Source organism: Capsicum annuum, chromosome 10, assembly GCF_002878395.1.
Source record: "Capsicum annuum cultivar UCD-10X-F1 chromosome 10, UCD10Xv1.1, whole genome shotgun sequence".
NCBI classification, from domain to species: Eukaryota; Viridiplantae; Streptophyta; class Magnoliopsida; order Solanales; family Solanaceae; genus Capsicum; species Capsicum annuum.
In genome coordinates this window covers 141,074,984-141,092,853 of record NC_061120.1, presented here as the reverse complement: position 1 = coordinate 141,092,853, position 17,870 = coordinate 141,074,984, and the positions used below count along the sequence as shown (strand labels likewise).

Genomic DNA, 17,870 nt, shown 5'->3' with positions numbered 1-17,870 from the left:
AAGCACTTGTTTACCAAACACATCAATAACTTTTTTTCATTTTTAGCACTTTTATCTAAACACGTAACTACTTATTTTTAAAATAAATTCAGCACTTTCAGAAGCACTTTTTAAAAGCCACTTTTTTCGGTCTATCCAAACTAGCCATAGATTGCAAAATTCACACTAGATTCGTTCAACTCTTTTCTCTGTTTCAATTTATGGTTACACTATATTTTTTTACTTTAATATTTACTTGATATTTGCTTAGAAAATAAAGGCTTGATTTGATGGATTTTTAGAAGTTTTAAGTAAGTAATCAAAGATTTTTAAAGATTTGATAAAGATTTTAAATAGTAAAAAATTTATCATACTATAAATATGGTTCAAATCGATGTGTCTCTCTTAGCTTCTAGCTACAAGAAAAAGAGATGTTGCATGACAAACGCAAAAATGATGATCCATTAATCACTTAAAACTTCTTATGGTAAAATATTTATGTGCTTGCAATAAAATAAATGTTATGTTTACATTATTATATTAAAGTGTGAAGGATCTTTGAGAAGTGATTTGAACTTTATGCACTTTATTAAAAATCTTCGAAATAGACAAAATCATCTAATTTTAAATAATTAAAGGTTACACATGCAAGGCACATGCGGTTAAACTAGTATAACCCAAAAACTTGACGTTATGTTATTTGTATTTTCTAAACAATTCACATATAATTTGACATGAATTATACTGAGCTAAAACGTATTGACATGCAAGTGATGTATATTTATAATTTATATCTATATCTATATCTATAATATATTAAAAGTGTAAAGATCCTTAGAAAAATGATTTAAACTTTTTGTCCTTCATTTAAAGACTCTTCTTTAAACAAAATTATTTTTTCACTATTTTTTTTAATTTACTATTTAATTATTTTTATTGTATTAACTAGACTCCTAAAATATATGGAAGGAGTATCAATTAATATTTTTCTTTGTACAATCAATTAGAAAAATACTCCTAAAATAAAATAGAAAAATATTCCTAAAATATTCCTAAAAATACTATTTAATTAAACAAATTCTCCAAAAGATGTTGAATTTAATTATTGTATTCATCTTTATTATTTAAACAGATATCTTATTTAGTGTAACGTTTGAACTCAATAAAATGAGGTACACGCGCTAGGTTCGTACACCTAAACTAGTATAATCCAAAAAACTTGACATTATGTTATTTTTATTTTCTAAACAATTCACATATAATTTTATTTCTCTAATATGGAAAGAATAGCTATACCTATGACTTAACTTGATACCCATGTCCGTGCAAGGCACAGGTATTTTGACAACACTAATATGTAAAAGAGATCCAACTTTGGGAAAGATTATTTCCTACTTGTTTTAATTGTTTAGTATAACAGTAAAAGAAAAGAAATGTAGTACAATGAACCGATGTTAACATAATATATACATTCAATGTGGAAAAAAATTAAGCTTGTTAGATTGGTCCAATCAATACAAAAGTGATTATATAAATGGATAAATCTAGCTAGATTGTTGCAACTACAGTAGGCGACACATCTTTCGTTTGGACATTCCTGGAAAAGTACATAATGCACGTCTAATTTGAAAGTTTCAAATATATAAGTAAAGGAGCCATACGTCGATTTCGAAATATTTACTGCACCATAAAATTATCGAAATACCCTTGGTAATCACTTAATAAGGAATAAAAAGAAATTTATAAAATAAATACTACCATGTATAATTCAATTACAAAGGTCTAAATAAAAATATTATTAAAATAATACATGAGGACAAAACTAATCAATATAAGAAAAAAATAATATATATATATATATATATATATATATATATATGTAACCATTTTATTGCACCATAAAAATGAGGACAAAACTAATAAATATAAAGAAAAAAATATGCATGTGTAACCATTTTATTGCACCATAAAATTATCGAAATATCCTTGGGGTATTAAAAACAAGTAATTTAATAAGCAACAAAAAGATATTTATAAAAAATTACTACCCTGTATAATTCAAATACAAAGGTCTAAATAAAAATATTATTAAAACAATACATGAGGACAAAACTAATAAATATAAGAAAAAATCAACCATGTGTAACCATTTTATTGCATCATAAAATTATCAAAATACTCTTGGTAGTCATTTAATAAAGAACAAAAAGATATTTATAAAAAAATAGTATCATGTGTAATTCAATTATAAAGGTCTAAATAAAAATATTGTTAAAACAATATATGAGGACAAAACTAATAAATATCAGGAAAAAATCAATATGCATGTGTAACCATTTTATTGCATCATATAAATGAGGATAAAACTAATAAATAAAAAGAAAAAGCAATATGCACGTATAACCATTTTATTGCACCATAAAATTATCGAAATATCCTTGGTAGTCATTTAATAAGGAACAAAAAGATATTTATAAAAAAATAATATCATTTATAATTCAATTATAAAGGTTTAAATAAAAAATTATTAAAATAATACATGAGGACAAAATTAATAAATATAAGAAAAAAGCAATATACATGTGTAATCATTTTACTGTACCATAAAAATGAGAAAAAAACTAATAAATATAAGAAAAAAATAATATGCATGTTGTAACCATTTTATTGCACCATAAAACTATCGAAATACCCTTGGTAGTCATTTAATAAGCAACAAAAAAAATATTTATAAAAAAATAGTACCATGTATAATTCAATTACAAAAGTATAAATAATAATATTATTAAAATAATAATGAGGACAAAACTAATCAATATAAAGAAAAAGTAATATGCACGTGTAACCATTTTATTGCACCATAAAAATGAGGACAAAACTAATAAATATAAGAAAAAATCATATGCATGTGTAACCATAAAGTAAAGGTTGGTGCGACTAAAATTACCGAAATACCCTTGGTAGTCACCCCAAATAATACATGAAGACAAAACCGTTGATAGTCATTTAATAAAGAACAAAAAGATATTTATAAAAAAATAGTACCATGTATAATTCTATTACAAAGGTCTAAATAAAAATATTATTAAAATAATATATGAAGACAAAACTAATAAATATAAGAAAAAAATAATAAGCATGTATAACCATTTTATTACACCATCAAATGATGACAAAACTAATAAATATAAGAAAAAAGTCATATGCATGTGTAACCATTTTATTTACTACTATATATAAGTAAATATTAGGATGACTAAAATTACCGAGATACGCTTGGTAGTCACCCCAGCCTACGCTTGATAGTTACCCCAGCCAAAATGAATAATAATAATAATAATAATAATAATAATAATAATAATAATAGTAGTAGTAGTAGTAGTAAGTAGGCACAAAAAGATAATTTAGTAGTACAAAAATCCTTCAGTTATATATAGTTTATTTAAATTTAAATAAATATAAATAGATAGATAATAAAAATAGGAAAGAAAAAACAATAATAATAAATAAATAAAATAGAAATAGAAATAATAGTATTAATAATAATAGTAAAAAAAAAAAAAACGAGAATAAGATAAATTAGTAGAACCAAGAACTTTCACTTGTACTCCCTCCGTCCCATTTTATCCTTCCCAAATTTTTTTAATTTGGTGTTCCATTTTACTTGTTCCTTTTTACTTATAAAATTTTTTACCCTTTACATTAATTACTTTTTCTTTAAATTAAAATATAAATATCATTTAATAGGTACTATGATAAACTAGCTATATTATTATTTATTTTTCTTAATAGCTATGTCATTCCAATTTGAAACGAGTAAAATGGAACGAAGGAAGTATATAACAGATAGAAATAGAAAAGTGACAGTTAGGAGCGGATCAGTATATAATATGAATTTTCGAAAACTCGCACCCGCTATGATAGATTCAATAATTTTATTGAAAATTATTTTAAGAGTCATTATTAGTCTTTGTAGAAACCCATAACAAAATGGGTGCTTGGGTCATTGTCAAAGGACCCCTAAAATTGTTTTATTTAGCAGCGTGTAGGGCTCACTCCCTGCCAGGCGCAATTAATATTTTAGTCAAACTTTTTTTTTTTAATATTTAAATTCTAAATTTCATATAATGATGCGTGTTTTTCCTTTATCTGGCGACAGTATGTGAAATTAAGATGTTAGAAATGGGTTAAACTTGATTTTTAATTTGACTAAGCTTTAATATTATGCTGTTAATCTTGATTATTAATAATAAAATCGCAAGATGAAATAACTATATTTTAATATATAGAAGAGCGAAGGTAGGCTGGTGAGGGCTGTCCGGCCAGCTTGCCTCCTTTCACCTACTTCCTGCTTGATTTTTACTATATCATTTTTAATTAATTATTATATATTATTAATTTATTAAAAAATTAATAATATTTAATAAAAACTAAAATAAATATTTATGTCATGTCTACTTTCGTCGCTTCAACTATTATTTTACTATTTCACCCCTAATTAATTACTTAAGTCATTTAAGTATTAAAAAATAGAAAGGTATGGAGGACACGAATTAGGGTAGAAGGTTAGTGGGTAGGAGTACGTATGTGGTGTATCAGAGATATCTATGTTTTTCGAATAAATATTTTTTAGTATTACCTTGTGCGTGTCTTATTTCTGTTAGTTGCTTTTACTATCTGTTATTATAGTATTACCTTGTGATTGCATGCTTTTATGTGTTTTGTTTGTTATATTGGTATCTTTTCTGAGTCAGGCGTGTATTGAAAACATTCTCTCTACTTCATCTGAGGTAGTGGGATGGACTGCGTACACTTTATCTTCCCCATACTTCACTTGATGGGAATACACCGGATATGTTGTTGATGTATTTAATAAAAAGGTAAAATGTCAAAAAATGATAAATTAATTGTTGATGTTTTAAATTAACTTAACATCTTACATGAGTCTCACTTAAATTTTTTTCACAACTATTTTTATAGAAGTTTTTCTATATCACTTCTAATAAGTTATTATGAGAAATTTAAGACATTTTTGTTTCGCTACTTCAATCGTGATATTTGGTTGACTGTCGAAATTATATGTGTCACTTAAATTGGAATAGAAGAAAAAATATTATAAATCATAATAATTAAAAATTTAAATTATTTTAAAAATAAAAAAGGTACAAATATACCCTCGAACTTTGATAAATGGTACATATATACCCTCCGTTATACTTTAGTTACAAATATACCCTCGCCGTTAATGATTTGGTACATATATACCCTTCTCATTAACGGCATGCCACGTGTCGCAATCCTAGCAATTTATCCATATTTATTTACGGAAAAGATACAAATATACCCTCGAACTTTGATAAATGGAACATATATACCCTCCGTTATACTTTAGGTACAAATATACCCTGTCGCTAATGATTTGGTACATATATACCTTCTCATTAATGGCGTACCACGTGTTGCGATCCTAGCAATTTATTCATTTTTATTTATTTTATTCCTAAATAATTAATCCATCCTAATAAAAAATTCATTACCTGACCTATTCCATCTCAATCCTACTTGATCCAAATTGAAGCTTCACGCGTGTACGCTTAAAGCTTCTAAGAGCTGCAAAAGCAAACAAGGCAACTAATGCTACCAAAATATTTACGCGAGAAAGTTCTTACTTCATAATGACTCTTGGAGGCTATAACGTAGTAAGAAATTAGATTCTGGTGAGATTAAATTGAATGTGTCGATTTTTTTCCTCTGTGAACTATTCTGTATGTTAATATATTTATACATATGCATATTAATCTTTCATTCTTCTTAATGCATACTTCAAAACTCATCACAATTTGCAGATTATATTAGTTGGCTTTGTGCGAGAGTATATGTCAAAGACTTCAGGTGTAATTGACCTTCAAGATTCTAATGGAAATAAGTAAAGTGTCTGTTGCATCAGGAGGAAAATGTGGCTGATTTTATGCAAAGGATGGTCAAAATTTGTTAGGGATATCGGTTTAGTGGTAAGAGACGCGTTTATAGGATTAAAATGCCTTCAGATCTGGTTCGTCGCTGCTATTTGCATCAATCCTTCGTTCAATTTCGAGTCTCAGAAGCTTTTGACATAAATGCGTCTCTCAGAAGCTTCAATTTGGATCAGATCGGGTTGGAATGTAATGGGTCGGGTAGTGAATTTTTAATTAGAGTGGATTAATTATTTGAGGGTATAATAAATAAAAATGGGTAAATGGCTAGGATCATGACACATGGCACACCGCTAGTTAGGAGGGCCTATATGTACCAAATTATTAACAACAGAGGTATATTTGTATCCAAAGTATGATGGAGGGTATATATGTACCATTTATCAAAGTTCAGGGGTATATTTGTACCTTTTTCGTATAAAAATAAGTAAATGACTAGGATCGTGACACATGACACACCGTTAGTTAGGAGAGTATATTTGTACCAAATCATTAATGGTAGGGGTAAATTTGTACCAAAAATATGACAGAGGGTATATATGTACCATTTATTAAAGTTCAGGGATATATTTATACCTTTTCCATTTTAAAAATATAATTGACTATCAGTGCCACAAAAGTTTGGACAAGGAAAGTATTATTAATTATAATAACTAACAACTTAAAATAGTAAATTACAATGCCAAAGAAGTATTATAAATTACAATAGCTAACAACTTAAAATATCTAAAAGCATATTAAAAATATAATTGATAATGTAAATTTTATTCGTATCACATAAATTTAGAAAAAAAAATAATATATACTGTTAGTACTATGTAGAAGTCCGATAAAGCAGGCACCTTTTCATCGGCGTGTTTGCTTGCTCCGTGATTTTACTATATCATCCCTAACTAATTATTATATGTCATTTATGTATTAAAAAATTGATAATATTTAATAAAAAATAAAATAGACATTTATGACATGTATGCTTCAGCTGTTTTAATTGTAATTTTACTATTACACTCCTAATTAATTATTTAAGTCATTTAAATATTAAAAAATTAATAATATTTAATAAAAAGGTAAAATAGATAAAAAAAAATGATAAATTAACTATTGATGTTTTAAATTAACTTGACATCTTATATGAGGCCAACTAAATTTTTTCTTAAAATTATTTTTTATAATAATTTTGCTATGTGACTTCTAGTAAGTTATTATGAGTATTTGGGTTGGTATGGGTATTGGTTCTAAGTCGGGGGTCTATCGGAAACAGCCTCTCTACATCTCCTGAGGTAGTGGTATGGTTTGCGTATACTCTACCCTCCCCAGACCCCACTAGGTGGAAATACATTGGGTATGTTGTTGTTGTATTGTTTCGCTACTTCAATCGTAATATTTGGTTGACTGTTGAAATTATATTTGTCACTTAAACTGGAACAGAAGAAAAAATATTATAAATCATAATAATAAAAAATTTAAATTATTTTAAAAATATAATTGATAATCAATGTCACAAAAGTTTGTACAAAGAGAGTATTATAAATAACAATTGCTAACAACTTAAAATTGTAAATTACAATGTCAAAGATATATTATAAATTATAATAGTTAACAATTTAAAATATCTAAAAATATAATTGATTATCTATATTTTGTTTGTGTTATAAATTGAGACAACACGGTCCCTTGGTATCTAGTAATCATACAAGAAGGCTAGTGCTCTGATCTGTTTTTGAAAGTAAAATAATGTATATAATAAAACATAGCAGAGCACAATAAGGCCCATTAGCTCAGTTGGTTAGAGCGTCGTGCTAATAACGCGAAGGTCGCAGGTTCGAGACCTGCATGGGCCATTTTTAATCCCTTTCACTTGGCCATGCGAGTAGCTTAATTTTGCCACCCGCTTGGTCTTTCTTTGTTTCTCTATTTAAATTTGACCAATTAATCCATCTTTTAATGCCCTTCTAATCTGTATGTATGTATGGTTTCATTTCTCATTGCATCTGTATCTTCATTAATGTATTACATTAATTTCCAGTTTCCTATTTGATATTAGATAATCTCATTGGTGCTTGATTAGTTCGTATTTGCTGCCGTATGAGGTTTATTTGGAGGAAACGCTCCATATAAATCGATTTCTCATTTGATGTTAGATAATCGCATTAGTGCTTGATTAGTTCGTATTTGCAGCCGTGTACGGTACACTGCTTATTTGGAGGAAGCGCTCCATATCAAGAAGCCAAAATCGAAATCTCTGATTAATTCGTATTTGCAGCCGTGTAAGATTTATTTGGAGAGAGCACTCCACATCAAGAACTCAAAATCGAAATCTCTAATTAAGTAAGGACTAAGCTCATCCCCTACAACACATTCTTGCATTGGTGGTCATTAGCTTATAATTTAGAATATATTCTCTATTATCTGTTTCTAATTTTAATTTTACGCTCCTTTTATATATCCTTGTCAAGACATGGCAGGCAATCCATACCGGGAAATGCGTAGCTATCAACTTTGCGGGCTCTAGGATGAAGATCAAAACTCAGCCGATCAAGCTTCCATTAGAGAACAAAATAAGAAACATAAGTAACAAGATACGTACGCGGTGCACCTGCCCCTAAAACCTAACTCACTTATCCTTAAAACTTTTGTTATGTCCTCCCCACACACACATATATATATACATATATTCGGGGATTCGTGCTAGTATTGACTCAATATATGTTATTTGTTTCAATTTATATGATATAAATAAAATTTAGATAATTAATTATAATTTTAATATATTTTAAGTTGTTAGCTATTGTAATTTATAATATTTTTTTTCATTGTAATTTACTATTTTAAATTGTTAGCTATTGTAATTTATAATACTCTTCTTGTTCTGACATTGATAGTCAATTATATTTGTAAAATAATTTAAGTTTTTAATTATTGTGATTTATAATACATTTTCTTCTATTCCAATTTCAATGACATTGATATAATTTTAAAAGTCAATCAAATATCACGATTGAAGTAGCGAAGCAGAAATGTCTTAAGTGACTCATAATAACTAATTAGAAGCGATATAGCAAAATTGCTATAAAAAATACTTGTGAAAATAATTTAATTGAGCCTCATATAAGATGTCAAGTTAATTTAAATATCGAGAGTTAATTTATCATTTTATGTCTATTTTATCTTTTTTATTAAATATTATTAATTTTTTAATACTTAGATGACTTATAATAGTTAATTGAGGGTGATATAGTAAAATTACGGTTAAAGTAGCTGAAACAGACATATTATAAATGTCTATTTTATTTTTTTATTAAATATGATTATTTTTCTAATACGTAAGAGTTAACCAAATATCACGATTGAAGTAGTGAAGCAAACATATCATAAATGATTCATAATAACTAATTAGAAGTGATATAACATAATTGCTATAAAAAATAATTGTGAAAAAAATTAAGTGAGCCTCATATGTGTCAAGTTAATTTAAAATATCAAAAGTTAATTTATCATTTTATGTCTATTTTATTTTTTTAATCAAATATTATTAATTTTTAATAATTAGATGATTTATATTAATTTTATTGGTAAATAAACATTTTATTTATTACCAAGTAAGAGAATTACACATCAAGAAGACAGAAAAGAAAAAAATGAAATTGCTCAACGCTGGACAGACCCAGGTTGTGCCACACTAAGCTACCGACTATAATAAAGACTACTCAAAACATACTAATCAGAGTACCAGTTATGACTACTCAAACTACTTCATGCTTGCCGTGACAAAGATTTTTTGGATTTTCATTCTTACGAGGTTGTCACAGGGGCTTCTTTATCTTTGGAAAATAATTTGGTTCCTCTCCAACCATATGTGGTAAACAACAGCTGCAAGTGTTAATCTAAAGAGTGTTGTTGCTGCACTACCTCTCCCATTGTATCTGGAAACACACCAATGAATCTCCTCTGCCCATTTCATGGGTTGTCTACTGATTCCACGCTAGTTGAGCAGTTTAAGCCATACTTTTGAGGTTATATCGCGGTGGGAAAAAAGAAGGCCAATGCTTTCTAGCTCCTTCTCGCAAAGGGGCACATAGGGTCAACTTTTATGCCCCATTTGCATAGCCTGTCCCTCGTATAAATTCGACCATGTGCTACCAGCTGCAGTATAAACATTCATTTGGAAGCTCCAGGGGTATTACAAATCAATTTCCTCCAATACACTTTAGCATAGTCACCCCTCAATTGTCTGCACATTTGCTTTATGGAGAATTTGGGGGTGCAAAGCAGCTTGTCTTCAGTCTATCCTGCAGCTACATAGTACTTCTTGACTTTGAGAATTTTTTGAATAACCCAGCAGACTTGAGGAAAGTATTGACTCCACAGAGATCTACCCTTGCCATAATATATGTGAACCCATTGAATCCACAAAGTATCTTTTTTCTTGCATAAGTTCCATAACAACTTGCACAATGCTGCTTTATTTCATGTGTGTGTATCAATTAAATTCATTCCTCTTGCAGATTTGGGGAGGCAGAGCTTATCCAAAGGTATGAGTGCTTTCTTTGTAGTGTCGACACCCCCAGTCCATAAGAATGTCCTGCACATTTTTTCAATGATCTCCAGAATCTTCATAGGCATAAGGAATAGAAAGTTTTTCCTAGCATTTTTTCAATCAGAGGTTGACACTGAGCAACAGAAAGTCTCTTAGTACTTAGTGGCACCCCCCAAGTATCTAATAGGTAGTTCTCATTTAGGCATGCCCAAAATGTTCAAAATCTGATTCTGAACTAGATGGCTCACTTCACCAAAGTATATTGAGCATTTTTGCAAGTTAGTATGTAACCCCGAGGCTTGGGAAAATTGTTGGAAGCAGTGAAACAATGCTTGTATTGATTGAGCGTCCCCTTTGCTAAACAATAACAAATCATCCGCAAAGATTAACTGTATAATCTTAAGTTTTGCACACCTAGGATGGAACTGGAAGAAAGGATTATTATGCAGAGATTTACTCCATGGCTAAAACAAAGAGATAAAGGCGACATGGGGTCGCCTTGTCTCATTCCCCTCTTAGCTTCAAAGGGAGGGGTGGGTGCACCATTAATGTTGATAGAGTAAGTCACAGAAGTTAAGCAAGTCATAATCCACTTGATGAAGGTGTCAGGTAAGTGTAAGCTGGTCAAAAATTGTTCTAGGTACACCCATTCGATAGAATCGTATGCTTTTTGAAGATCAATCTTCAACATGCACCTCGACGAAATGCCTTTCCTTGAATAACCTTTTACTAGCTCATGGCTTAGCACAATATTATCTGAAACGAGCCTCCCCAGGACAAATGCAGCTGGGATGCCATCAACCAAGTCCTCTAATACCGTACCCATCCTCCTCCTCCTTGTTGTTGTTGTTGTTAAATGACATATAATAATTAATTATGGGTGATTTAGTAAAATCACGGAGCAAGCAGACATGTCGACGAACACCTACGGTTAAAACAACTGAAGCAGACATGTCATAAATGTTTATTTTACTTTTTTTAAAATATTATTAATTTTCTAATACGTAAATAACATATAATAATTAATTAGGGTGATACAATAAAATAACAAAACAAACAAACATGTTGATGAACACACACATTTGAAACGGCTAGAGCAGACATGTCATAAATGTATATTTTATTTTTTATTAAATACTATTAATTTTTTAATACGTAAATGACATACAATAATTAATTAGGGATGATATAGTAAAATCATGGATCAAGCAGGCACGTCGACGAACAGGTGCCTGCTTTACCATGTTTCTATATAATAGTAATATATTATTAAATATTATTATTTTTAATATTATAATAATTTTTTAAAATATATATTTTATTTTAAAATTTTATATTCAAATTGACACAAAAAATTGAATAATTTGATATCTACTCCTAAAATAAAATGAAATGGGGGAATATTCAATTTTCTTTTTTGTATAAAAATACAAGAATAAATGAAATTAAAGAACACCATTAACTTTTACTCCATCCATGATCTATCTGTCTTGAGAAAATTAAAGGAAATGTGTCATTTAAGTCTTGAATTAAGGATTAGTGACATTGACCAACTTAAAGTGTCAACCCTAATTAGGAAACTTGATTAAGTTAATTATGGACTTGATTAATATTTTCAAAACTTTCTAATCTTTTTTAAAAATACAAATCAACCCACACTCCTATCCTCTCCAAATCAACCACCTCTATCCTCTCTCGCGACTGTTTCTCCCAACCAACAGTTCTGCAAATTTCTCTCTTCAATCCCTGACGATTTCAACCTCCAGTGACAAATAGTTGGGATTCGAGTTTCTTTTCGACTTTCAATCATCAATCGACGCGACAACCTTCCTCTTCGACCACAACAGCTTCAAGTTCTTCATCGTTCCTTTTCTTCGTTCACAGGTAAAAAATTATGGCCTTTTAGTTTTGAAGAAAAAAAGGAACTTGAGCAAACTTCTTTTCTAGTATTGGTTAACATTTTATTATTTGTTGCTTTAATTTGAAATGCGGTCTGAATAAAATTCTAATTTCTGGTATTTCTTCTCTTCTTTTTTTGAAGTGAAATATGATTTTTTATTGTTTGTTTTGTACAAACAAAACAACAATGTTGGTGTTTTTGGTGTTGCGCTCGTTGCTGGGTTGATTTATTCTTGTTCTTGGTAAAAATGGTGATATTGTTGTTGTCTATTGAACAAAATCATGCTACTATTTTTTTCTGCAATAGATTAACCTTTTGATGCAATAGATTAACCTTCTGATGAAACAGATTAATCATCTGAGCAACATATTAACCATATGATGTAATAGATTTACTATCTGATGCAACATATTAGTCATCTGATGCAACAGCAAAACCATCGGATGCAACAAAAGAACCATCAGATTAAAAATCGGATGCAACAAATTAACCATCTGATGCAACAGATTTACCATCAAATTAAAATTCTAATTTAACAACAGATTAACCATCTGATGCTACAGATTTATCATTAGACGCAACAGAGGAACCATCCGATTAAAAATCTGATGCAATAGATTAACCATCCAATTCAACAGATTTACCATCTGATGCAATTGGGGAACCATCAGATTAAAAATCTAATGCAACAGATGACTATTCCAATAGGACATATCTAAGACTTAATTTTTCAACTGATCATTTATCTTCCGCGATAGACAACCTTTCTATTGGAAAAAATCTAAACAATATTGATAATTGATAACAGTTCCAACAAATCACTCATATGTTGCAATAGATGTGTGATAAGTTGCATAGACCATTCATCTATTTTAACAAATGAGTGATCTATTTTTATTGTTACAACAGATTACTCATCCGTTGTAACAGGTTAGTTATATGTTGCAACAAATCACTCATATGTTGCAACAGATGTGTGAGCTGTTGCACAGACCAGTCATCTATTTCAACAGATGAGTGATCTATTTTTATTGTTACAACAGGTTAGTTATATGTTACAACAGATAACCACCTGGTGCAACAGATGTGTGATCTGTTGGAACTGTTATTTTACTGTTGTATATGTTAGATATATTGTTATCCTTTTTTAATGATGCATTAATCAAATATAATCTATTTTATGTTCTTGTTATTTTTAGATTATATGTCTCTCAAAAGAATAGAAACCGAATCAAGTCCAAGTAAAGGAACAAGTGAAATAGCTAGACTACATCCACCACTCTATGAGCTTGCTTTACAAGCGTTATCTCAATCAAGAGCAAAAGATAATGAACATGAGGAGGAAGAATGTTTCAAAAGATACGATCCAAATGCTAATAGCCCTTTCACCAAAGAGTTGGTCAAAACCTTCAGTATTAATAGTTATCCTGTGAGAATGTAGTGCGATAGTGCCACAAATTTAATGGGTGATTTCGTGGTTAATTCAGCCATGGAAAAATCTTTTGACGCCTTCAGAAAAATACTTTGAGAATAAAATTTGGATACTTTTTTCAAGGAAAGCTTCTTTGGGAAATATCTTAATTTGCCAGAGGACAACAATGCTCGTTTCCAAATAAAAATGGTATATGATCTTCTAAAGCGCAGGTTTATGTACGAAAATAAAGATAAGATGGATGAGGTATGGATAAATTATTGTGGCATGCCTGTTTATTTTGGTTGGAAGGAGTTTGCCATAGTTACTAGACTAAAATGTTATCCTCCTTCTCAAGTTACACATATTTTAACCCAAAAAAGCACCCCCCCCTCCCCCCGCACACCCAAAAAAGGCAAATATAAGTCAAGTGACCGTGAAGACTTGGTGTTCCTTATTGGTCCAAGCTTTAAAAATAAAAATTTGATAGAAGCTTTGAAAAGTAAATGACTTTCAAAGAAGCACAAACAATCATTGTTCTTGGTTTGGTTTGTACATAATATTCTTTGAGTGAGAGACATTAACAACAATATACCACTTGGTTTCATAAAGCTCTCTGAGGATCTTAAGGCATTTAACAAGTATCTTGGGGTTGTGAAAGCTACCAAATAACTGTCAAATTTTTTTGACTCCGTTAGCGCCAAAGACAATCAATTTATATGACTTTCCATGGGCTTTCATGGTAAATATTTATTTTATTATGATATGATTCATTTTTTTTATTCAATAATGCTTTTAATTTATTGGCTTTATTTTGTAGGCTTGGGCGTTTGAAGCCATTCTTTATTTGAGACAACAAGTGAACTACCTAGAAGAAGTTTTCTATCTAAGAATCCTGAGATGATTGTCGGTTAAAACTGATAAAAATGTAAAATTTCTTGATCTCTTCAACCCCCGAAGGATGCAGTACGTCTAATTCTAATTTAGTTTTGTTTTAATTAATGATTTTTTGAATAATCTAATCATCATTCTAATATATGTACTAATTTATGTTAGATTGTGCATCCGTCGCTTGTTCCAATCAATCGGGAGTTGAAGATGCCATTTTTTCTTACTTTACGATTTATGCGGATCCCTAAGGTCATTGATAGAATAAAAAAGGAATTATTTGGAGCAACAACCATCACAAGAAAAATAATTTTGAAGGGTAGGCTTCTTGTTGTTGATGATAGTAGTGGTAGTGGTGCTGCTGTTGGGGCTAATGATGCTCTTCTTATAGTTTTTGAAACAACAAACCATTGTGATTATGATAATACTGGTTATAAAGATTTTTTCCCTTCTAGTGAATATTCTACATGCAAATGTCAAGACTATAAGGTGAAACATGATGGAGCCTCCTTAATTCTTGTGTTGCTCTTTGCATCCAACCACCTAAGGATCCTTGGATGAGAAATCTCATCCGGGTAATCCTTGACCTGCTTTCGGAGGGGAGGAATGGCTTCCAATTCCCAATCCTAAAAAATGTAAATAGGAAGCAATAAAAAAAAAGTCATAATAATTATTCAATATAAATTAATGGATGAGTAAGTAAATAGAGATTAAATTTACCATGAAAGCCTAAGGAAAGCCATATAATGTGATCATCTTTGGGGATAGCTTAGTCAGTAAATATTTGACAGTCAAGTTGTAGCTATCATATCCCCAGGGATGGTTGTTTAATTTCTCAAAATCCTCAGCAAACACCAACAAATCATCTTCTATGACTTTGTTGGCGTCTCTTGCCAATATAACGAAATGGGCAAACCAAACTAAGCACAATTTCTCCCTGTACTTCTTTGGTATGGTTTTATCCTTGAGATCTTGTGTCAACATCATGGCTTTGTATCTACGTCCATCAATGTCGAACAACCCATCTATATTTTTGATGCATTTATTGGTTTTGGTGGGTTGTCACTTGGACAAAGCCTTCCCTTTATTTGATGGTGGTGGTTTGGCTGTCTTGCTTGCCTTGAACTTTTTGCGGGGTATTTTATTGATGAAAGGTTCTTTTGGATGATCGCATCTCAAGCCTGTCACTATGGTAAACTCTTTTATGCCAAAATAGCTCTGCATGCCACAGTAGTTCATCCAGATTTCAACCATCTTTTTTCCCCTTCCGTCGAATTTTTATCATCCCCACGTACTTGATCTTGTGCTTGAGAAGATCATATACTATGCTCATTTGGAAACGGGCAGTGTGGTCCTCAGGCAGCTCACGAAAGCATCTAAAGTATCTCTTCTTAAAAAGTTCATCTATGTTTTCATTCTTCATAGTATTCCTAAATTCATAAAAAGTTTTCCCCAACTGGCATTTAAGTACAAGATCACTAGTTAGTTCTGCAGGGTCATCTATCGGATCGCAACGTGAAACCTGGCAATACTAATTGTTTTGACAGGATCATGCTGGGATTTTGATCTTAATTCACGCCCCATTGGTGATACATTATCATCATGTTGATCGTCATCTGCTTTCTCACTTTCTACTTCTTCCTCTTCGTATTTATCATCATGTTGATCAACATCCTCTTTCCCACTTTCTACTTCTTCCTCTTCTTGTTTATCTTCTTTTTCCTCCTCACTTTTATTTTCCTCATCAGCCTTTATATACCTTTCTCTACCTTCCTCAACATCATTTTCATAACTTTCCTCAACTTCACTTTTCCCTGACTGAGATTGTTCAGGAAGTTCCAACGAATCCATCTGTACTCTAGCCTTTTTTGTTAGTTGGTCAGAAGTTTATCCACTTTTACTCTCTTTTCTTTTGGTAGACATCTTTTAACTATAAACAACAGGAAACAAAAAAATACATTACATTTGATGTCTGCATAATTTTAAAAAAAAAAAGGTAAGACAAATTTCAGTAAAGTTTTATACGCCACATTACAAAAAAATATCCCAACGGATAACCCATCTGTTGGAATAGATGTGGAATCTGTTTGAAGACCTATTTAATATCTCCCAACAGATGTTCCACCTATTGCAATAAATGGACCACCAAGACCACCAACAACACCATCACTACCACCAAGACCACCACGAATGCCACCAAGACCACCAACACTATCACTAAGACCACCACCACCACCACCAATACCAACACCAATGCAACTAATACTACTACCACCACCAATTATCTTAATATCCACACCAAGACCACCACCACCACCACCAATACCACCAATACCAACAACAATACTATCGATACCACCACCAACGGCCACCAACAACACCAAAAACACATTCAATAATACCACGACAGTCAACGAAACATTGCAACAAAAACTAGAATTTTCTCAAGTTCTTCCTATATTTTTAGCATCAAAACTCAAAATTGTTAATCCATTCTCGAAGATAATACAACTAAAAGTCTTTTTTTATCATTATCTAAAAAGTCCTAATTTTTAGAATAAAAAATAAATATAGAACTCTTCTCAAACTCTATTACCTACGAAGACAGAGAAAATGATAGATACAAGAAAGAATAAAGTTGAAAATAACAACTATATGGTCGAAAATAGGAAGAAAATTGATCTATTTTGAAGGGTTGAGCAATATGTTAAGTAGTTGTTGTCTGTATTATTGAGAGAGAAAAAAAGAGTGAGAACTTGAGATTTGAAATGATGAAATATGTTTCCCACGAATGAATGATTTGTATGAGTTGATTTGTATTTTGGAAAAAAATGACAAGTTTTAAAATTATTAATTTGGTCTAAATTGATCTTAATTATTTTTGAAAAGAGATAATTTTTAACCGTTTCATCATAATAAAGTGTATTAAGTTTAACTGGAACACTGATGAATTTAGGTATTAGCTTAATAATAAGTTAATATGAATCGTTTCAACTCAGATCATGTAATTACAAAGACTCAATTGAAATTATAGTTGACCCTATGAGCTCATCCCTAGTTCTAGATAAATCAATTTAGGTATTAGTTTAATAATAAGTTAATATGAAATGTTTTAACTCAGGTCGGGAGGAACGCAATACCAACATCACACAATTTCAAAGACTCAATTGAAATTGTAGTTGA

At 30.3% G+C, this 17,870-nt stretch overlaps 1 non-coding gene across 1 annotated transcript; it reads left to right on the top strand.

Moving 5' to 3' along the window:
- The first annotated feature begins 7,718 nt into the window (after positions 1-7,718).
- TRNAI-AAU lies at positions 7,719-7,792 on the top strand. Its single transcript has one exon. It is a non-coding gene; the product is annotated as a tRNA-Ile (tRNA).
- Positions 7,793-17,870: the final 10,078 nt, after the last annotated feature.